Here is a 24,931-nt window from a genome sequence, read left to right as displayed (position 1 = left end):
AATCTTAAAATTAATAAAATTTATTAGAGAATGATATCAAGACCCATTAATACAATAAGTTTCCCATGAGTCCACACTACTGTAGTTCAATAAAAGGGGGAGGAAAGACAAATGTTTCCTACAGAAGAATTCCAGGTAATTTATAAATACTCAAACCTAAATAATGAACCCCGTGTCATTGAGAGCATTCTGAGACCTTCTTTTTCAAAGTAAAATTGCCTTCCACAAGGTTTTCAACAGGATTGGGGGAAGATTAATTAGCCACCTGTGATATTCAGATTACACAAATTTGTTTGCTAAAGGTTAGGAGTAATTAAAACTGATGAAGTTCAAGGGATACAACCTTCAGTATGGATTACAACACCAAAATCTTCACAACTGGATCAATAAATAGCATCACAATAAGTGGAAAGAAGTTGATATTATCAAAGATCTCATTTTACATGGATCCACAATAATTGCTCTTGGAAGCAACAGTCAAGGAATAAAATGACCTACTGGTCAAATCTACTGTAAAGCCTTTAAAGCGTTAAGGAGCAAAAATGCTATTTTCAAGGCTAACGTGTGCGTATGTCATTTTCTGTCACCTCATACCCATGTGAAAGCTGGACAAGGGAAAAGGGGGACTGAAGAAGAATTGGTGTATTTGAATTAGGGTGTTAGTGAAAGTATTGAAATTACCAGGGATATCCAAAAGGACCAAAGTCTTTCTTGGAAGAATGTAGACAGAATGATCTTTAGAAGTGAGGCTGATAAGTTATATAAACACTGACTTTAGGTATGCTGTCAGGCGTGACAGTCCCTGGAGAAGTATATCGTCATTGTTAAAGAGATGGTCAGCAAAAGGGTGGAAGACACTGAATGAGCAGGATTGGCATCTTTTCTATAATAATGAGCTCAAACAAAGGTTTGATTGTGAACATGCAAGTGGCTGGGTAGCGTTTGGTTCTATTGTACATAAATCCACTATGGGTTCCAACATATTAGAAGGCACCTCAAAATACAACCAATAGTCCTTACGTGACAACTATATGAAAGCAAGGATTGATGTGAAAAACTGTCTATCATAGGTTCCCAGAAATTTTGGTTTATCATCCCCCTTTCAGAAAACATACAAAAATAATTACTCAGAGCCCTCCTGGCAATTAAAAATTGTTGCAGCCCAGCCCATACTGTAGTATAAAGTGTAAGTAGCAGTTTTTACAGCTGCCTTTACAGCTGGTTCCAGTGCCAGCTAGGAGGTGGGAATACCCACTTTGTTAAAAACGGATGTTGATGATAACAATATTTGCAAAAGAAAGAGTAGGTGGAAACCATGATGCAAAACTCTATTTTTAATTCTGATATTTTATTTTCACTCTCTCTTGAAAAGCAGTAGATGAACTATGACCAGTAGACTGATCACATATTTTTGTAAATATTTTTTGTGAGACACTTATACAGATTTTTAAAAATGCGTTTTTCACCCTTGGTTCATGATATAATGATCAACAAGAGAAGGTGTGAAAAAGACCAGGTGGCCTGCAAAGTATGAAATATTTATATTTGTTAATTTAGGAAAATGCTGATTAGTAATTGGATATATTTTATTTTATTCCTTTCAGACAAAAATTTCTATATTTTTCTAACTCTAAACATAGAGAATATTCTTATTATACAGAGAAAATCAATTACTTATTTATGTTCAATAAATATAAACTTTGATAAATTGACTTCATTTTCATTTCTTTTTTCTAAAGGATTACCAATTGAGCTGGAATAAACAATAGACTGACGATTGCAATATCGGTGGTTCAAACCCAAGAGAAAGATGAGTTTGTCTGGCCTCATAAAGATTTACAATCACAGAAATCTTTTATAGAATCATTATGAATCAGAATCCATTCAATGATATTGGGTAATGTTATTTTTAATTCTAACATATATATAATCACATAGGCTAGGACTGTAAGCACATTGCCAATAAAGGTGAGTATCAGCAATTAGGAAATTTCCATCCATTAAGAAGGAAAATATAGTTATATATTTGTGAATTACTAGAAATATTAAGCAAAAAGTACAAGTTACATGAAAATAGAAAATTACTTATTTTGTCTATTGCCACGATTCCCCAAATTTATAGGTGTGTATGCTTTGTGTATGAATTTTTAAAGTATTTATAAAATGTCAAAAATTGGAAATGTGTTATTACTTACTGAATTTTTTAATGTTTTGTACCCTTATTTATCTATATTGCTATATTTAAATATATAATTTACTATTTTCATGAAAAAAGTCACCTATATTTTAATAATTAAATATTCAAAATAGTCTGGTTTTTAATAAATATTTTATAAGTATCTACTGTATGACACATGATTATTCCATTTAGCAAGACTGCATCCAGAAAACACATTACCTAATTTTCTTTACTTGTATAAACCATGAAGTTCCTAAGACTCTGATAAGTTAATATTTGCAAGTGAGGGTGACTATAGCAAAGAATTAGAGTAATGTGCTGAATGATACCATGAAAGATCAACCATAGTGAAATGATGGAAAGCATCTTAAGTTGATATAAGGGACAGAAATATATTCTCAGAGGAAAATAAAGTCAAGAGACTTTAAGAAACACTATGAACTCTTAACATAACTAGCATTTGTTACCTTTTTTGTTTCATAATGGAGAATATTTTAATTAGTAATATAACTGCAAGAATGCCTAAATACTCTATATGATAAAATATTTTAAATATTAGTTATGTAATGAAATGACATCTCAGATCACATTTGATTTCAAATTAAATATCTAAAACGATCAATGTTTTGGGTAAAAATAAGTTAATATATTATAGGATAACTACTAACAATATATTTTGCTTGCTAAGTTACAATTGCTTTTTCAATCTTAGAAACATTGCCGTGTCAGTGAACGTAACCATGAAGCAAATTGATACTGCCCCATAATACTTGTGGTGAAGCATAAGTAAAAATGAAAATCACTCATAACCCTATAATGGATAGTTCCATATATATGTAAAATAAGGAAATTTATTTTCAAGCCAAAAAATAGTATATTTTCAGTTTAGAAGAAGAAAATTTTAAGAGAGTTTGTCTGTGATTTTCCTTCAGAAGTTTGGGTATGATGTTTCATTTAATCAAGAGTCAATCAAGCTATTTTATTTCCACATACATTTAACATTTTGTGTTGCTATGTAAATTCTACTCCATCTTTTGGCAAACATCTTCTGGCTAGAAGGTATAGTAGATATATGTGGTTTTGTTTTTTTGCTTTCTCATAGAATTGTAATACTGCCTTTAACAAAAATGAAGAAGTTGCAATTTCTTTTTGACATTTTCCACCTTCTGCTTGAATAACCTTATTTGATTTTTACTAGCACTATCTTCGGGCAATTGTTACTCACTTTTGATCAGGTGATAAATGATGAATCTTATATGTTTTCATGTGCCCTTCTCGGATTATTGCAGTTTTTCAAGTAGCTCTTAATAACTCTCAAAAACACTTACAGGAATAGTAGATTTCTTTCACCTGTGATTCAAGTCCTCTACCCTTCCTTTTTCTCTGGGTAAAAACATCAGCTATGATGACAGATGCATCTTCCTGTATCTAGCATATTAAACAATGAAAAAAACACATATTGATCATTTTTAATATTTTAAAATAAAAAATTACTCCTGACTCAATGTAGACATGGATTTAATAGAGTTTTTAGAGATATTTGTCTTTAAAAAATGGACAGTGTCTGCAAAATTTTCAAACTTACTTTTTGAACCATTTAACTTATTTATCATTTCTAAAATTTTCAGAAAACAAAATGGGTTCTGATGATGGAGAACAAGACAAATAATAATTAAGTTTATCCTATAATGATAGTCATTTAATCCAACAAATAAATAGAAACATGTAGTAAAGAAAATAAAGCACTTTAATGAAAAATTCTTTACTCTCGGGAATATGAGTATTTTGATGGAAAGAGCAAAAGAAATATCTATGGGACTTGTAGGACAAAGAAAATCAGGCATACCATAAAAGTACCTTATTGCTGCACCAAGGCCAATGCAAGAGAGAGAGACTGAGTAAGCTGCTTGGCTGAAGTGTTGCAATATTTTACACTGATATAGACATAAATGAAATTAATTTTAATGAATCATAAAACACACATACACTCTCAAATCTAGGAAGTATGCTTGTATCAACACAATCCTCGATAAGAGGCTCTGCTGAAACTTGTAACAAATATTTTGGTGCAATAAGGCCTAATCAGCACAGAAATCAAATCTCAAATTCCTTGTGAATCTGGATCCTCATTCAACCCCACTGTTGTAATAGAAAATGAGAAAAATATGTCATTGTATAAGAAGCCTTGGCTGTATAGTGGGTTGCACCTTCAGCTGCTAACCACAGATCTGCAATTCAAACCCATCCACCATTCTATTCCCATAAGAATTTAATTTCTATCCATGTGAATGAGGTCACCCCCTCCACAACTAATTTTGAAGAAATAGTAGAAATTAAACTTAATTTATGCACAGAAAACAAGCCCTTGAGGTTGAAAAACATTCAAAATAAGACGTGAAAAGAGCAGCCTACATGAAATAGAATCCATCTTCATGCCTTAGATGGAATAAAGCTTTTGGGACCTTCAGAAGCTGTCAGAATCTCACCAAACGTACTGCCATTGAATTAATTCCAATTCATAACAGCCCTATAAGGACAGAATACAACTGATCATGTGGTCTTCCTGAGCAGGAACTCTCATCATTTTCTTGGAGAGTGGCTAGTGGCTTTGAATTGCTAACCATAGGTTAACAGCATAACTGGTAGCCCACTATAGCTCTAGGATTCTCATATATTGAGAGAGCACTGCAGAAAATGGGAAGAAGCAGGGGAAAATCTATTTATAATAGGAGCATAGAATGTATATACTTAAACCCAAGAAAAATGGAAAATTGTAATAAATGAAATAGTGTAGGTGTAAACTGGCATTACCAATTTGAATCAAACAATCATGGTCGAGAATGCTACGAATAAAAAATTGAAGAGGAATGACACTGAATTAATTTTTGAAAGACTGTTTGAGATATACCCTGAAGTATGATGTTGCCAATGTAGGAAATGTCTATATACCCACAAGGAAGACCAGGAGCTTTATCCATGATTCAAATTAATGCACTAACCATTAAAGAAATCTTGAAAAGATTGAAGATCTTTATAGACTTTTGCAACTTGAAATTGGACAAAACTGCCATCAACATCCATTGATAAATAGTATGATGATAATGTTAATGTTGGAAGTAAATAAAATGGATCCATAGTTGGAGAACATGGCTTTCTTGATAGAAATGACACTGGAGATCTCTCAGTAGAATTTTGACAGATCAATGATGTATTCATTTTAAATATATACGTTTTTAATCGTGTCAAACTTTGTTCCATTAACTTAAAAGATGAACAAATTATTTGGTTCAAATGCTATTAAATTTATCTCAAACATGTTTGCACAGAGGATAAACAGGATTTCAGATAACTTAGGGTACAGTTCATTGTTCCATTTAAAAAATATTCTTCTTTCATCCACAAAATGCACTGAAGGGCAGTTCTTTTATATTGTTTAAAAGCAAGATAAAAATGTTCAAGTGTATTTATTTCATTGTCAACTTGGATTCAGTAGCTGGGAGGCACAAAAAGTCTCAGTTCATTCCAGATGCAAACAAAGTTTCTTCTGCGTCTCTCATGTAGACAGCGGAGGTCTCCGTGTGTCTTACTGGAGTCCCATAGACTTGATTCTAGTCCCTGATCATTTCTTCTTCTTGCCTTTTCCTTTTTTACTTCCTTCTCCTTGCTGTGGTCAGTCCCACCTGTTTTTTGTGTCCTTGTTTTTAGCTTAGGTATCATTTCGGCTGCATACAACATTACCGACTTACGTGATGGAAACTGTACCAAACAGAGGCTGCTATCTTCTTGTTTCAGCTGGACAAGGACTCGGCCCCTGTACTGAGCATCACGACTCCACTCTCTAGAGTACATTTTATTTTTCTCAAGAGATACATTAAGTCCAACTGCTAAGCATACATCTTGAATCTCTGAAGCTGTAGGATTTTCAACAGCCTTGTTGATGGGGATGCGGCGCCCCTCCGCGATTGTCTTCTTGTTATTCAGATAAGCAGGGTAGATGCAGATGAACCTGTCCTGGTCAGCAGGGAACCGCAGGCCGTCGCTGGCCATTTCCACGCAGGGCGACCACACCACCTGCCAGCTTGCAACTCGTAAAAAAAAAAAAAGCGTAAATATATACTTTTGTCAACATACTGGAAACTATACAGATGAACTTTGTCAGAGGCAAGTTGAGTATATCTGTGGAAAGATCCTCATTAGTGTCATCACTCAGAATTAGGCATGGACACTATTGCAGAACAGATAGACAATTAGATCCAATTCCAAGATTGAAGCTGGGGAAAATGAAAACAAATCCACGGAATCCAAAAAGCGTATGACCAGAGTATATCTTACATGCATTCAAATACTGCCAAGAATAGATTTAACACTTTGGAAACAAATGATTGAGCCCTAGATGAGTTGTGGGATAACATTAATCACAGCATATAGAGAGCAAAAAAGCAAAGGTCCTAAAAAACAGTAGGGAATGAAAAGACCAAAGTAGATGTCACAAAAGGTTATGAAACTTGTTCCTGAAGTAGAGTAGGCAACATGAATGCAAGAGATAATGAACTAATCTTGCATAAGAGAAGATTTCAAAGAGCATTTGAGAAGAGAACATCAAGTAACAGAGTAATATGTTCAGTGACTTGGGATTAGAAAACAAAATGGAATAACAATTGAGATTTGCTAAGTGGAAAGAAAGTTAAAAAATAAATCGACCCAACTTAAAATACCAAAGGATTATATGGGCCAATGAAAGCATCAAGTGAAAATGGAAGGATTACAGAGTCACCCTATAAAAATAATTGGTCAACCAATGGTATTGATGGAAGATATACAAACTGCATAGCAAACATTAAGGAGGAATGGCACGACGGGAATTGTTGAAATACTAATTGAGATATTTCAATAAATGATCATAATGATGAAAGTACTATACCAAATTTAGGAGAAATCTGCCTGGCCAACTAACTGGAAGAGATATATATCTGTGCCCTTTCCAAAGAAACATGATCCAATAAATGTGGAAATTATTTAATAATATCATTACCATCACGTGTAGCTGAAGGGTTTCATATAATTAGAAAGAATTGCTGGAGCACATTGGCAGGGAGCTGCCTGTGAGCCAACATAGATGGAAAGGAGGACACATTGTTAGATGCCATTGAGTCAGTAGCAACGCATAGCGACCCTATGTACTAAAGAATGAAACACTGCCTAATTCTGAACCATCCTCACAACGATTCTTGTTTGAGCCCATTGTTGCAACCACTGCATCAATCCTATCTTGGCAAGGCCCTTCCTATTTTGAGCTGTTCTTCTACTTTATCAAGTATCGTGTCCTTTTTCAGAGACTACTTTGTCCTGGAAAATAGAAAAACTTGGAAAAATATGAACAATCAATTGTGATAATGGCCTAGGATCCAGCCGTCTTTCATTCTGTTGTGCAAAGGGTCACTATTGGTTGGAACAGACTTGATGCCACCTAGCAACAACAACAACAACAACAACAATAGTCTCTTCTGATCTACCATTTGTCTCTGTCAGACTGCAGTGGCTTGTGTGCTACTGTGATGGTGAAAAATCTGTCACTGGTAGTTTAAATACCAGCAGAGTCAACCAAAGTGAACAGGTTTCAGTAGTGCTTACAGACTAAGACTAAATAGCCTGGCCACTTCTAATGAATTGTCCAGTGAAAACCTTATGGACAGTCTCAGCACATTATCATTTACTGAAAACCTCATGAATAGAAGCATAAAACTGGCAGACATACTCCAAAAGATGAGCCTCTCAGGTTATAAGGCACTCAAAATAGGACTGATAAATAGCTGCCTTCTCAAAGAAGAGCTGATCATAATTACTTTGATGGAGAAGAGCCTGCATCACTAAAGCCATTTGGACATTTATTTGCTAATAAGGCAAGACTCAAAATGAGAAGAAACAGCCCCCCAAACAAATTAATAATTGGAACTTGAAGTGCAACAAAATTATGAATATAGGAAAATTGGAGGTTGTTAAAAATGAAATATAATTCCAGAAGATTGATATTTTAGCCATTAATGCATTAATAAGTTAAACTGGATTGGTACTGGCCATTTTGAATTAGAAAATCATATGGTTTACTATCCTGCAATGACATGATCAAGAAGAGTGGCTTTGTATTAATCTTTAAAAGTACAATTCAAGATCGAACTTGCTGTCTATGATAGCCTAATGGCTGTCAGCATACAAGGAAGTCCACTCAACACAATGATTACTCACATGTATGCAACAAACATTAAAGCTACTGATGCAAATATTGAAAAAATCTACTAATGTCTTCAGTCTGAAATTGATTAAACATGCAATCAAGATGCTCTGTAATTATTGGAAATTTGTGCAAAAATTGAAAACAAAGAAGAAGGAACAATAATTAGAATATATGGTCTTGGCGATGGCCATAGAGATTACAAGACCAATGATTAGTTAGTTTCAAATACTTATTTCAACAGCACAGAATTGATTCTCCAGATGGAATAAACAGAAATCAAATTGATTGCCTCTGTTTGAAGAGTTAATGGAGAAACTCAATATAAGTCGCCTAAACCAGGCAAAGACTGAATGTGAAAGAGACCATCAATTGCTCATATGTAAATTCAGAAAGCTGCTGAAGAAATTTAAAACAAGTCCACGAGAACCACAATATGACGTCGAGTTTATCCCATCTTACTATTGAAAGCTTCTCAAGAACAGATTTGCCACATTGAACAGTAAAGATCTGATGAACTGTTTGAGGACATCAAGAACATCAAACATGAAGAAAGCCAAAGGTCATTTCAAAGAGAGGAAAGAAAGAAAAGGTCAAAGTAGATGTCAGAAGAGACTCTGAAACCTGTTTTTAATTATAGAGAAACGAAGGCACATGGAAGACATGATGAAGTCAAAGCGTTGAACAGAAAATTTCAATAAGCTGTTTGAGAAGACAAAAATATTATTATGACATGTGCAAAGACCTAGTTAGAAAGCTGAAAAGGGTCACCATATATTAAGCTAAAATTACTAATTAATAATTCAAGCCTTGAGTTACAGTATTGAAAAATTCATTGGACAAATAATGAATGCTGCAGGGTGCATAAAAAATGGAAAGAATACACTGAATCACTGTACAAAAACCAGCTAATCGACACTCCACTATTTCTAGGAGCAGCACATGAATCAAGAACCAGTGGTGCTAAAGGAAGAAGTACAAGCTGCATTGAAATTTTAGTCAAGGTCAGGGTCAGGAAAAAGAAAGAAATGTTAGTCAAAAAGAAAGTCACAGGATTAATGGAATACCAATGGAAATGTTTCAACAAGCTGATGAAGTACTGTTTACAATCATTCAGTTATGGCAATAAATTTGGAAGACAGCTATGTGGCCAAACAAATAGAAGTATTTGTATCCATTTCAAGGAACGATGACCCCCAAAATGCTCAAATTATAGAATAATATCATTGATTTCACAGGCAAGTGAAATTTTGCTGAAGATTATTCAACAATGGTTGCAGTACATTTACTGGGACCTGCCAGCAGTCCAGAATAGATTCAGTAGAGGATGTGAAACAAGAGATGTTATTGCTTAAGTCAAATGGATCTTGGCTAAAAACAGAGAATACCAGAAATATGTGTACTTGTGTTTGAATATGCAAATGTATTCAAATGTGTGGATCATTAGCAAACCATAGTAGGCCTTGAAATGAATGGGGATTCCTAAACAATTTTGCTCCTGGGGAAACTCTACATGGATCAAGAGGCAGTTGTGCAAACAGAACAAGTTGTGCATGATTTCAAATCAGGAATGATCTGCATCAGGATTGTAGCCACTCACCATATTTATTCAATCTGTATGCGGAGCCAATAATTAGAGAACTGGACTATATAAAGAACTCCCCATTGGGATTGAAGGATGCAGTACGAAGATAACACAAACTTGCTTGCTGATGATGAGAAGACTTGAAGGCCCTTCAGATGAAGATAAAGCATTGTAGGCTTCCGTATGGACTTCCACTTGATGTAAAGAAGACCAAAATCCTCATAACTGGCTCATAATAAATGGAGGGATATGGGAAGTTGTCCTCCTTGGATACACAATCAATGCTATGGAAGCAGCAGTCAAGAGATCAAAAGGTGGATTGCATTAGGTAGATCTGCTGCACAGGGGCTCTTCGGAGTATTGAGAAGCAAGGCTGTGACTTTGAAGACTAGACTTTACCTGACTGGAGTCAGGGTGTTTTCCATAGCTTCATTTGCATGTGAAAGTTGGACATTGAGTAAGGAAGACCAAGAAGTTTCAGTGCATTTGAATTAATATGATGATGAAGAATATCATAAGTACAATATTGTACCCAAAGAGCAAACAAATATGTCCTGGATGAAATACAGCCATATTGCTCCATAGAATTAAGGTTTGCGGGACATTGTCTCATGGACTTTGGACATGTTGGCAGGAGAGACCAGTCCTGGAGAAGGACATCATGCATGGTAAATTGGTGGGGCAGTAAAAACTAGAAAAAGTCCTCCATGAGATGGATCACAGTGGATTAAACCATGGGCTCAAACGTAAGAACAATCAAAAAAGTGACATATAACTGGGTGGTATTTCATTCTGTTGTATGCAGGATGGACCCATCACTTGTCTGTCAGTTTGTTGGTCACCCCCACTCAATGGCAAAAACACAGCACAAGTCTGTCCTTGTAGCATATCTAAAGTCTGTAAGATGAAGTCTCACTGCCCTTGCTTCGCTGAAGTAGTCTAGCTGTACTAGTCCCAAGACAAGTGTGTGTGTTTTTGGAAGTCTGTGGTACTTTCAATACTCCTCAGCAGCACCAAAATTCACAAGCATCGATTCATGACATGAAGTATAACATTTCTGATGTGAAATATATTTTACTGAGTAGAAAATACTAGAAAAGGTGCTTGTTTTATTGAACATGCAGAGTCATTCCATTATGTGTATTATAACAATTTATGGTTAACTTTGTGAAGAATGGAAACTCCAGAACACTTATTTTGGCTCATGTGGAATATGTACGTAGACCAAGAGGCTGTTATTTTAAGAAGAAAGAAGAGTGCTGCTTGGTTTAAATTAGGGAAGGTGTGTATGTTAGGATTGGATTCCCTCACTGTCATTTCCTAGCTGTGTGCTGAGTAAATACCCCACATGGTGAGCATTTTGAAGAACAAGGCATTGTGATTGCAGAAAGAGTCATTAAGAGCCTGCAATATGAAAATAACCCAAACTTGGACCTGATCTGCAATACTTACTGTTGAAGGTCAAAGACAGGCAGTATTGATTTCACCTCAATGTATTAAAACCAAAAATTTTTACATCTGGACCATAAGTGATATTATGATACAGTAGAATCCTAATATCTCCACAGACCTCAGTGCTAATATATTGTAGAGGAACATTGAGATGTGATACAGTCAAGTTCCAAATCAATTTTTTCCCATAAGGAATAACAGAAAATGGATTGATATATTCCTGACTACCAAGTTTTTACCCTAACCTTGCCTTTTGATACAGAATATTGCACAGAAAATTCAAAGTAAATAAATTTAGAGTCCAATGATGTAATTTAAGTAAGAATCGCAACGTTAAAGAGTTTTTAGCCACTACAGTGCGGCCCATAGTTTGAGATTGATGAGGATCTGGATCTGTGGACGTGGATGTGGAGAGGAGGTGCTGTATGGAGAGAGTCATTGTTTAGAAGGGGAGTCTACTTCCATAAAATCAACTGGTAGCTGCTTTGCAGGAGATTTTTCCGCTTCTTTGCCTTTTTTCCCAAGGACCTGACTGACTTTCTCTTTAAAAAAAAAAATCTGTCTAATGTGGTTTGCTGTTGGCATTTCCTTAATTGTTTTCTAAAAGGGTGTATGAAATTATCATTAACAATATTGATAACACGGTTAATCCGTTCCTTATCATGATGATGATTCTTTTAAAAAACTCTTAGGACCCATGCTTTTTATCTAAAAACAGTATAAAAATTCACAAAAGCTAAGTATGCAAAACGCTTGGAACACGGCCGCAAACGGTTGAAACAACGCATAGTAACAACGCCAACTCATGTCGAGTGACTGACACACAAACTGCTTTTGTTTACAAAAATCACGTGAGTAAAGGTTGGATTCCGATGTTTTGTTCATCATGCAAAATCTTCTCTACATTTTGCGTTGAAATCCGTTAACGTGGAGACCTGATGAGGTCAAGTACTGGGGTTCTGCTGTATACGGAGCAAATATAAACATTGTCCAGTATTTCATTTCACTTACACTCACAATTAATGATCGTGTCCAAATCGAAGAAGAAATCAAATGATGTATTGCATTGGGAACATTTGTTAAAATAAATTAATTAGAGATTCAGGTGCCCCTGACCTCAGCCATTGAGTTTTCATTTACTTCATAGTTCTGTGAAGGCTGATTAATGAATAATGAAGATGGAAAGGTAATTGATTGCTTTCAATTATGTTGTTTTCAAATAATATCATATATAAAATGGATTGCCAACAGAACAAACCAAACTATGTATTTTAGAAAAAATATAGCTTAAATGCTCCTTGGCAGTGAGCATGGCTAGAGTTTATTTTACATGCCAATTTCATTTAATTGGATCTAATTCTATATGCACAGGACTCTGAAAATTGTTAGCAAATATATTTTAACCTTATCTTAGTCTTGAGAAACTTTATGCTCTTAAAATTAAAATAATTGTGATAAAAGTAAATATTTGACATATTTCTGAGTTCATGGTGTCCATTTGTTTCAAAATATGTTTGAGAAGCCAGATTCTCCCTGCAACCAGGTCAAACTCTCCTCAACTTTTTTTCTGTAGAAAGCAATCTATGTATTGCTGTACCTTTACATATTTCATGCTGACTTAACACCTCTTTCACTTTTTAAAAGTAACATGCATGAAAACAAACAAAAAGGAAATAGGCAAAAATTATATAGGTGGAGTTTTTATTGATTCCATCATAGAAGAAAAGTTTGCATTTTTGATTTGGTATATTATTTTACTCTCCATACTAATAGTTGTATATGTGCTAATAGTATGCAATTTTATTACTATATTACAGTAGAATAATAATTGTATACCATATTTCAGATCAATGACATCCACATTAAAATTAATTTGGGCAATTCTGTGAATTCAATATATAGATCACTCAAACCATAATTTCATAAAAAATGACATTATAGACAGATTTAAATTTCTAATAAAAAGAATGAAGAGTTTTATATGTGATATTTTTCTCACTTAGTAATTGGCAGTAATGTAGAACTGTCATGTTCAATTTTCTTTTCTGTTATCTCTTTCCTGAGAAAGATGTAGCAAGAAAAATCTCTCCATGCGATTATAAAGAATAATTGAACTAGATTGATCCTCTAGTTTGCTTTGCTAGTTTCCCCAAGTTCTTTCATATTGTATTATTGTATTCCAGAGAAGTACAGGAAAAAAATCACTGAATTAATTTTGCTTTAAAAGTCCAACAAACTTCAAAACTGCAGTCCAATGACTAGGGATTTCTGGCAAAAGAGGATTTCTTACATGCCCATAATTGCAAAACAGTGGCTATTATAGAGACAATCAGCACATAAAACAAATATTTTGCCTTAATATGTCATCTTCTGTGAAGTAAAAATTATATGACTGACTCATCTATGTCAGTCTTACTTTAAAATCTAGAAAATAGTTTTAAAGTCAGCTGTGGGGCACTAGCCCTCCAGCCTAATGGATCCAGGTGGCAGTCGTGTAATGGAGGGGTACATTAAAGAGTCAGGGAACAAGATAAAGCATGCAAAGGCTCACCTCGGCAGCCATGACTTCAGGAGCCAGGTCTGAGCACAGAAAGAGAATTTATTTCCAACCAAAGCTCAAATGTAACATTTTTCTATACGACAAATGTAACAAAGCTGGCTTTACCCTAGCCCTAATAGTCCCTGAGTATATAACACCAGTGCAGGGGCAGGTAAGGGGGAAGGCTACCTTCAGAACCTAGAGAGCAATGGCATGTCTTTGCCTGTAGTTAAAGCTGCCAGCTAGATGGCAGCCAGCCCTTTGTAAGAGGCTACATGATTCTCTTTCATATGCCTAAGCTTTCTATAGAAGCAGCATGTTATTGCCAGGACAGAAATTATGATTATAAGCAGCATAGTCAGGCTGGAACCCAGGCTATGTGAAATACTCTGAATCCATGCCCGTGGGTCAAGTCCCTCCAATTTATCTACCAATTATTTAATCACCACAGAGCTAAGGGATGCTTTAAGCCCATCCTTGGATGTATAGAAAATGTCCCTTTTTAGCTGATTCACATCTAATTAAATGCCTCCCTTCCTTAAACCTTGCAAATGTTTTCTAATCAAACCCCAATTATGTAAGGTTGCATTGTATGGGTAAGGAGTTACACAGAAATCAGTTACATTCCACTCACATTTTAGCATTAATTGATGTTGTCAGTCCATCATCTTGATCTTTAGCAAATGAGCAGTCTGTTGTAATTGTCCAGTCACTTTTGCCTAAAATGTTCAGTCAAGATAGAGTCCCCAAGGGTCTTGGACAGCATCAGCAATGGAAGAAGTGTCTGAGCAGTCAGCAATGGCCATTCCCAGGAATCTGTGAGGTCTTTTTGATGTTTTGAATAACTTCAGCCACAGGACAGAGGCCTCCCTGCTGTTTTCTCAACTCTCACATCACAGCATGAGCTGCTTTTCTTCTGGGCCTTGCTGGCTGAAGAACAATCCACTTACCTCCTTTGCCGGTGAAAATATAAACAAATAGCCCTTCCCTTTGGGCTGTTAGTAACCTAGAAACAAAATCGTTGCTCAGATTGGGTGAATTTTTTCATCTTTTCCTTGTCTTTCATCTTTCTCCAAGCATGGTTGCACCCTCCTCAGTGGGATCCAACTAGTTTCTCCTGAAAAAACAAAAACAAAAACAAAAAAAACCCAAAAAAACAAAATAAAAAACACACAAAAAAGCAGAAGTGAATAGTGTTTCTTACAGGACCCAGATCCCAAATATCATCTTCTTGAGTCTTCTCAGGATCAGCTGTTTCTGTAGAGGTGAAACATGTGTTTATCTGTCCTAGTTTTGTTAGAATCTCTTATATATTTTTCCCTTCACAATAATATTGTTTAATTGTTAGAAGTTTTTAATAAAGAAGAAAAATATTTAGTAAAAAATATCTAAAAGAAGTTTGTCATACACAGAATTTTTCATTTCCCCCTTCTGTTTTAATAATGGAGATTTTATGGCACTATAAGAAATCGCAGACAACTAGCTTGATTTTAAACCTGTCAAACCAGTTAATAGACTTCATTGTTATATAAATTGTCATCCTTGCTCTCAGAGAAGCAAGAGAGCTCATTAGCTGCAGAGGAAGCTTACAAAAAACTGACATCAGATGCAACTGCTGAATTTACTTAACACACTCAGGATAATTTGAAAAATTTAAAGTTTTTGTCAAAAACTTTGTTTAGCCATTTTTGAACTTACATAAAGCAGATCTTTTCCCCATACATTTACACGTGTGACTACAGGTTTAATTAGACTCTACTGCCCTCCAAGGCTTTGACACTGTAGGATTTTTATCATTTTGTGGTATTCTCCCATAGTTTTACTTCTGTCATTCCCTTCATGTTGGATTTAGGGGAAGTTATGTCAGCTAGCTTAGCACAGGGACTGGGATGTCCCCTATGCATGCTCAGAGGTTGGAGCTTCCGGTCAGGAAAGGGCAGTACACCTAGGTGGGCGTTATACCTGATTGGTCCATCTCGGCCAGGTGACTTCAATTCAGCCGATGGGGTCAACCAGTATTGTCAACCACGCATCCTAATTGGGCCCTGAAAAGGCCAAAGGTTTTGCCCAGGTGCTCTCTTTCTTTCCCAGAGGCTGCTACAGGAGGCAGCACAGCAGGGCTGTGGTCTGAGCAGCTAGGCCTCAGTCCCGCAACTGTGCCGCAGACCCTGTCTGGCTTGTGGTCCATTTACTGTAGGACCTGAAACTGCTACTATTCTCTATAAACCTACTGGGATCATAAACCAGGCTTCTGCGTGAATTCTTTCTATTGGGGAGTCATGGACCGAGGTATAGCTCTTCCATGAGAGATCTAACAGTTTGTGAATGGGTCTTAGGCCCTTGTTGGTGTCTTAAGGGAGTGACCCCATATCCAGAATTTAAAAACCTTTTTCCTTCAATTTCTAATTTCAAGTCGGGGTAATGTTGCTTCCTCACAACAGCATTCCAAAAGACCCCTTGATTTATAGACCAGTCTGATTTCTCAGGTGCCCTTTCTTGAGAGGCATAAACTTTAAATCCACGAATGGAAGGGAGCAAAAATAATTGGCTTATGCGATCTTTCTTTATAAATCATGGTACATCAGATTTAACCACTGTCTTAATTTCTCCTTCATAATCCTGATCCATACCTCCAGTAACAATCTGAACACCTTGACAATTTAGGCTGGATCTTCCTAATAAACACCCTAGAGTTCTTTTAGGCAGTGGACCCCAGGTACCAATTTTAATAATATCTGGTTTAATTACAGCTTTTAGCTTTTCTTCATAACTTTGATTAATATTACCTCCTCTATTGATTTGAACGCCTTGACTACTTAGGTTAATATCCCCGATAAAAACTGTACTGCTCTCTCAAGCAGGAGCTCCTGCTCTTCCTTTCAACAGACTGATGTGGGTGTGCTTGAGCTTTGTGCTGGTTAATTAAACTTACTGCAGCAAGAACAAAGACTGGGCTTTTGCCAGTTTGGTTAGGTTCGGCCCCTTGCTGGGAAGCTGGGGGTTAAATGCCACTAGGGGGACCAGTACTGAAGGATTCCTTTGCTGGGTTAAGCAGAAGCCATGCCTCCATGCATGCTCTGCTGGCTTCGGCTTGGAGCAAGTTTTCTTCCCTATCCCCCTGCTGCATCCTGTCTGCTAGTAGAATTCCTCTGCTGTTGAACCAAGAGCAGCATTTATGCGCCCAAGGAGTTTCCTTCTGGTAACAAGGGCAACGTCTGGGGGTTTTTTGAACCTGACTTGGTGAGCCTGCCTTGTGCTCTGGTGTAGTCTGCAGCTTACTTCTCCCATCTCGACTGATTGGCCTCAGCTGCCAGCATTCTCTCTGAAAAAGACCAATCTTCCCGCAGCTGAGACATTTCCTCTTGGGGTTGGTGTAATTGGCCATCGTGGTGGCTAGGAGGTCCACCTTGACCTTCTCAGATCCTACTTTCTTGGCAAGCTAAAGAAGTCTAAAAGCGTGCCCTGCTCCCTGTATGGACATACTGCATTCCTCCAGTCCTCATGAGCAAATTCTTATGAGAGCACGTGGACCAGATTTTCTGCTGTTCGTATGTCATGAGAGAAAATATTTTTCAAACCAAGGCTTATATACACTCTAGGGACATGCAAGCCCCCCTAGTTGCAGGTAAACACATATGTAACAAAGTGGACAGTACCCTAACCCTCAAGGTCCCTGAGGATATTGGAAGAGTAACCTAATATCAGTGCTGAGGCAGGTACGGGAAAGTGGCTGTCTTCAGAATTTAGAAAGAGCCCATGTCTGTTCCTATAGTTCAAACTGCTGCATAGATGGCAACCAGCCATGTGCTTGTAAGAGGTAATTTTAAAGCAGCATTATAATGGGAGGATGGAGTGGAGAGCAATATTAATTATGAGATCATGATTTGGTTTCATCTGTAACTCACACGGATGAAGATCTCCCTCCACCCTAGAAAACCAGCCTGCTAAGCTTCTCAATATGAGAATATGGAATTCATCTTTATTCTTTATTTGAGGGATATACACTATCTTCCCATTCTGTTTCCCACACCTAGTTAATATGTTAATGTGTGAATATAGGATATGAAGCAAGAGCATCTCTCTTGTGCAGTTTATTAGTTTCTTAGGCTTAACTCTACTGTAGTTAGACCTGATTGTTCAATGTCAGAATTCATCATATATATTTTATATTATCAAATGTTTTTGAGTGCCTAGTATACTCATGTGTTGGGCATTTATATAAATACTGTATTATACACAACAGAAATAACTTTGAAATTGTTACTGGCTCTTTTTAGAAAATTTACTCACATTCTCCAGATGTATCTAACTCAAGTAAATTAATATACCATTACAGTTTAAGCTGGCATAGGTATATTTTTATGTAAATAAAATATATTATTTTCAGCCACTAAAGACTTATTCTATCATTGAACAGACATTATAGAGCATTGAGACTTCTTTATTGCAATGTCAACTGTATTTACATCATTCTAAGCAGTTGACCCAGGAATTAGATGAGTGTCTATAAGTCTCTTTGGCTTTGTTTCATCAGTTATGTTTCTACTTTTCCAAGAACACCTTTAAATCTATTGTTAATACATCAATATATGCTCAGGGACTGAGCAAGAGCACTCAAAATTTTAATACAAAAATAACGCATTTTCCATGAGAGTTTCAAGAATTCCACTACACATAGTTTCCAAGAGTTAAGCATGACCAACTTACAGAAAACTTTGACTTGCCCTTTCATGTTATATAAATTTTCCAATACTTTAAAATGATTGAACTATCCCCTACTGGCAACACATTCTTTACTTATTGCAGCAATCATTCTCCCTTGTTGCAAGTCCAGATTTTAAATCACTGAACAGAATTCAAATTTTTATCTTCCACTGCAGTATTACTATATAAGAGTATTATGCACCTGCTCTGACTTACCTACGTTTTCTGCTTAAAGACTTAAGACACTATAAGGATGAATTCTTTTGGAATCCAGGGACTGCCTGCATAAATGCTGTATGAATTAAGTAATTTCCAATAAGTACATTTAATTAACTTTCATTTTTTTGCCAAATGTATCATGGTCATTAAAAATAGTTAACATGAAGTTTCACTTACCATAATAAGGAATTGATTTAACCACTAAGAATAAACATCTATGTCAATGGACCAAGTATTAAGACAAAAAGCAGACTGTGCGATACGTTGTTTCATTGGAAGGAGTAACCAAGAAGGAATTCCTATGCTGACTCTCTTTCTCTGACCAAAGATGCGGGAAGGAAACCCGCACAGCACAGGGGGACTCATTTAGTTTAAGAGGTGGAATGCAGAGTTGAGAAAGCCTGGAAACAGCTGGGAGATTTCAGTCACAGTTCAGCAAAGAATTGAATTAAGTAGATAAAAAAGGCATACGTTGCCAACATAAAAAATAATTTCCTAAAGCTAAAGCAAAATTTTAAATAGCAACAGCGTATCATGTAAAACATGGAAAGTACAACAGAAAGGAAATTTAGATGCTTGAGTCTTACAATATTATTGAAAGTAGAATATGATAAATTAAAGACAGAGCAATCAGTAACTAGAAAGAAGTATGATTAATAAGCATATAGCAGAAAATACATAGGTAATGAAACTATTAAATTACTAAAAGTTAAGAAAGAGGAAAAGTATGTAGCGCATGTTAAAAATAGTGAGGAGAATTACAGATTTAAGCAAATCTGTGTTGGTTATTACACTGAATATAAATTGTCCAACCAACACAGGAAAATATAAAATTTAGCAATTTGCATTATAATGGATTACTCATTTTATCCTGTAAATATATTTTTAAAATATATAGTGAAATACAAGCACAAAAATTAGGTTGAATGATAAAATGAAGAAAACTATTTTTCCATGGAAACCCTAAACACAAGGTGCCTACAGTGAGATCATATCATTTGGATTTCAGAACATGAAATATTAGAAGATATATTTTATGATGATACAGATGTTTATTCTTTAATAATAAATAGAAATCCTGTGTGTATCACAATGTTAAAAATACATTAAGTAAAATACCTGTAAGTATAAAGACATTAAACAAATGTGAAAAAAGTAAAGCACAGTTTGTTCTTGAAATTATACAGCACTATCGATTGACTTGAACTAATAGATAGATACTGCTCATTCTTTACCTGGCATGTATGACATTCACTCTCACAAACCATCTGCTTGACAAAAAGGAAGTACATCTTAATAAATTAGAAGTGTATATATATGGTCTCTGACCACAATGGTCTTAAATTAGAAATCTATAGCAAATTTATCGGATAATGTTCATCATTCTTTTTGGTTTTTTAGCAATAAACAACAGGCTTTCACTAAGTGAAAGGTGAATTTGCAAGTGAAGTCAGAAAATGTCTAACAAAATGAAAATCTATGAAAATTATTGTGATATAGGTAAAAGTGGGCTTGGAGAGAAAGTTCAAGTTGTAAGTTTTTATATTAGAAAGTACAACTTCAAAGCCAAACTCACTGCCGTTGAGTCCGTTCCAACCTTGGAGGGCAGGATAGAACTCTTCCTGTGCGTTTCTGAGGCTGCAAATCTTGACAGAGTGTAAAGCCGCATCCTTCTCCTGCATAGCATAGCCCCACCTTTCCCACCACCATTGCTGCTAGTGGGTTCTAGCTGCTGACCTTAAGGTTAGCTGCCCAGCCCTTTACCACCACCATAGCATACATCTTTTGAAGAAGAAAAGGTAAATTATCCAAAAAATGTTCTAAATAAAAATACAAGAACACAAATTCAGGCTACAGAAAATGAATAAAGGGAGAAAAATAATGATTTTAAAAGTTGTTATGATTATTTTAAAAGATTGTCGATTAGCTAATCTGAGCAGGCTCCAAAAGGAGGAATGCTCAAAGGAACAGCACCGATGATGAGAGCGAATGCTACTGGATATCTATCCACCTAAAACTAATTAAGGAAGAATATTATGATGAAGTTCATTTCAATAAATTTAAAACAAAATGGAAAAATTCCTTAAAACACATCCAAAACTGACCTAAGTAGAAAAAGAAAATTTTAATAGCCCCGTATCTCTTAAATAAGTCTGTGTTGTAGTGAATAAAATCTTCTTCCTAAGAAAATCAGCGCTAAGATATTTGTACCTCCAGTGAATTGAGCAAACTATTTGAAGGTGCAATAATATCAATATTACATAAACTATTTCAGAAAAACAAGAGGAGGAAATATTTCAGAACTCATTTGATATGGCTCTTATTATAACCATACCAAAGTGAAACAAAGTGATCCTAATGAAGAAAAACCATGAACTACCGCCTAAAGAAATGCTATTAAGCGGAACTCAAAATGAATAATGGAATGCTAAAATTAGGTTGGAAATTAACATTAGAAAATTAATCAAGGCATTCACAAACATTAGAGAAGGAAATTAAAATTATAATGCTAACTTTATATGTCCTTGTGTCGTACAAAACTCCCTTATCTTATCCTAAGCCAAACTTCCTGTCTTCCAGTGAGGTCTGACCCGTGGCCATTCCATGGGACAGGATGGAACAGTCACCGTGGATTCTGAAACCTTAAATTTTCATGTGAGTAGAAAGCTTCATCTCCTTAGAGGGTAGTAACAATTGCATATACCACAAGGGCTCCTTGCCATTATTCATTAGAAATTAAAGGAATGTACACTGCATGGAAAGATGAAAACTGTTTTTACCAGTAGAAACTGGGATTGGCTATATGAATGCATTGCCATGAGCCCATCCTAACTCATAGCAACCCTACACAGGCTTTTCAGGTTTTGTAAATCTTTATGAGAACAGCCTCGTCTTACACCCATAGGGTGGCTAGTGTGTTTGCTATCCTTAAGGATCATAGCCCAAAGTATACCTGATACTCTGATTGTGGATGTAGTAAGTCTTTAAACCGGCACAGAGCAGCTAAAGGTTTCAAGTTTGCTCACTTTTTGGCCAATATTTTTTTAAAAACCATTTATTTTCCATATGCTAACAATGAACAAGTTAAAGTAGAAATTTAGTAATAGCATTTAAAATAGCACCTATACAATAAAATACTTCAGGGCATATCAAATGTAAGACCTATGCCTTGAAATCCCCCCACCACCACAAAAGGTATAAATAATTCCAGAAATCTGAAAGAATTTGATAAATATCATATTTTTCACTGGTGGACGCGTAAGACCCTGAATTTAAGGCCATACTTAAATTCTACCTCATAGCTGGTTACATAAGGATGGGGTTTTGAAAACTAGCAAGCAGTAATCCAAGGTACAACGATTGGCCTCAATTTATCAGAATCCACTAAGGGAGAAAAACCAGGTATCAGGGGAGGAATGTGAATATATTTCTGCATGCCTCCTGAACCATTGCCTCCCTCCTCTGGCATGAGAACGGAAGAGACATATGGCACCCGGTTATCATTGCCAAAGACTTTGATCAAGTTCTAGATAAGAATCCTGATCAAAAACACATCAGGCTTTATCTCACCCAACACTCTACTTTTTAAAATTCTGTTTCTCACAGCACTACCTAGTTTTCTGATGGTTCCATAATTCATTGCAAGAGTCACTGTGAACTGGCAGATAATTCTTACAATTAAAAAAAAAACTTGCAGATAATTCTCACAATTAATAGATAACACTTCAGGTGAAAATGCTCATGATAGAATTGTTCAGTCATCACATGACACAAAGTTCGCATCCACGGTGGCTATTAATTGCCTAAGGACACGCCATTCTGCTGTGATCCTTCAATCCAATGCCCTTAGCTTCCCTTGCCTGTTGCAATGGACCCAGCTCCCTGGATTAAGTGCCCAGGGTCTCCCTTTTGAGTAAGCCTCCACCTAAAGGCATTCAGTGCCAGCTCCAGATCTATAAAGAAAAGTCAACTCATCCTACTCTCCAAGCCAGTTTACTGCCCCAAGTCACTCAGTTTCACTTGCCCTGTGGGCTGAGCCATCCACCCCTGTGTCTTACACTCTAGCTTCTATTGCTGCTACTTTGCCACTCTGGCGTCGCTGGATCAAGGCGATTCACTGCACTAGGATATCATGGTCCATGCTGGCTCTTGATTCTAGTGGGATCCCCACTCCTGCTTTTGAGGTAGTACTGTATCTCCCCCCGATTTTAATCACATCCATCCGGAAAGGTCTTTTGATGGTAGCTGCAGAGAATATAGCTAGAAGAGCCACATTGAATAGTTCACGGACTTGCAGTGGTATATTTGCAAATTCTCAGTGGAGTCTGGACCTTTAGGAGCAATTAAGACTGGATGGACCACTGAAACCATGCCCCTGAGATCATCTTCACTTAAAAGACTAAGAAAGTGCATCACTTGGAAGAAGTACAGCAAGATCAGTAGCTAGAGGGAAGGATGGCAAGACGTCCTCTAGCATATCTTGGACCTAGCAGGAGGGATCCATTTCTGGAGAAGGATTTCATGTAGAGGAGATGGATGGACACCATGTCTGCAGCAATAAACTCAAGCAAAGGAACAATTGTGCGCAGAACGGGGCAGGGCTTCCTTCTCTCATGTACGGGGTCCCTAGGGAACTGTCTCAATGGTACCTAACAACGAAACAACAGATTCTGTGTCTGAAATCTTTGAGCCAAAGTATTTGTTATTTTAATTGATGAAATATGCCTGCTTCCAGCCTGGCACTTTTAGCAAATTAAGTGTTTGTATGATTGTAGGATAAAATTGTCTAAGACAACTTGAAATGTTGCATGTGAAGCTTAAGGAGCAGTGAGCTTAAATTAATAGTGGCAAGGATAGTATTTAAAAAATTGCAAAATTTGAAGAATGTGAATAATGTCACTAAATTTTATATGCAGAAATTCACGGAAATATTTTAGCAATTAAAATGACCCCAAGGAATATTAACTATTTGAAAATACATTAACAAGAAAAATTAATATTTATATACAATGTATTATTTAATCTTTGGGATAAACCACTAAAATAGATAGTGGGTTGAAATCATTTATTTATAAATAGAAAAGTAATATTGCAAATATTTAAAATTTTCACAAAATTTACATTAATTCAATGCAGTTCAAATTAAGATTCTGAAGACCTTTTATACACTTGATAGGCTATTTCAAAAATGTATGCAGAAATGTAAAAAGAACAGCCAATTCACTTCAATCATAAGAAAAGACATTTTGCACTGCAGGATATCACATCTTATAAAGTCATATTGATTAATATGTAATTTAGTTAGAGCATTAAGTATTAAAGAATGCGAATGAATAATTCTAATAACAGAATAGAAAACCAAATGCAGAGTCTTTTATGATACTTCCAATATGTTCTCTCTCACTGCTATACAGTTGTTCCTGATTCATAACATCCCTGTAGAACATGCGGTTGTTCCTGACTCATAGCATTCCTGTAGAACATACAGTTATTCCTGGCCCATATCATCCCTGTAGAACATACCGTTGTTCCTGACCCATAGCATCCCAGTAGAACACACGGTTGTTCCTGACTCATAGCATCCCTGTAGAATCTATGGTTGTTCCTGACCCATAGCATCCCTGTAGAACATACAGTTATTCCTGACTCATAGCCTCCCTATAGAACTACCCCCATGTGTTTCCAAGAATGTTACCTCTTTGGGGGAGTAGAAAGAACCAACTTTCACCCACAGAGCTCCTGGTGGTTTCAAACTGCTGACCTGCTTGTTGGTAGCCTAATGCATATACATATGACACCAGGGCTCAATTGCAATATGATAGTGCAAGATCATACGGCATATATAAATTTTAGAAAGGAACAAATACGAATTCATTTGAAACATGGTGTACTATCCCTTTAGAAAATACCATTAACAAGAGTCAAAATAATCTGAATTAAGAAGCTAAATATCAAAAATCATTTAAAACATTTGCTATTAAATGAAACTGTTTTTATTTCTGAATTCAGGATAATTAACAATGA

At 36.0% G+C, this 24,931-nt stretch overlaps 1 pseudogene; it reads right to left on the bottom strand.

Annotated features, from left to right (window-relative positions):
- Positions 1–5,798: 5,798 nt before the first annotated feature.
- LOC142443128 (signal recognition particle 19 kDa protein pseudogene) lies at positions 5,799–17,369 on the bottom strand (annotated as a pseudogene).
- Positions 17,370–24,931: the final 7,562 nt, after the last annotated feature.

The sequence above is a fragment of the Tenrec ecaudatus genome, chromosome 3 (genome assembly GCF_050624435.1).
Source record: "Tenrec ecaudatus isolate mTenEca1 chromosome 3, mTenEca1.hap1, whole genome shotgun sequence".
Classification (NCBI taxonomy): domain Eukaryota; kingdom Metazoa; phylum Chordata; class Mammalia; order Afrosoricida; family Tenrecidae; genus Tenrec; species Tenrec ecaudatus.
Note: the sequence above shows the minus strand (reverse complement) of the source record. Positions and strands in the feature narration are given on the sequence as shown.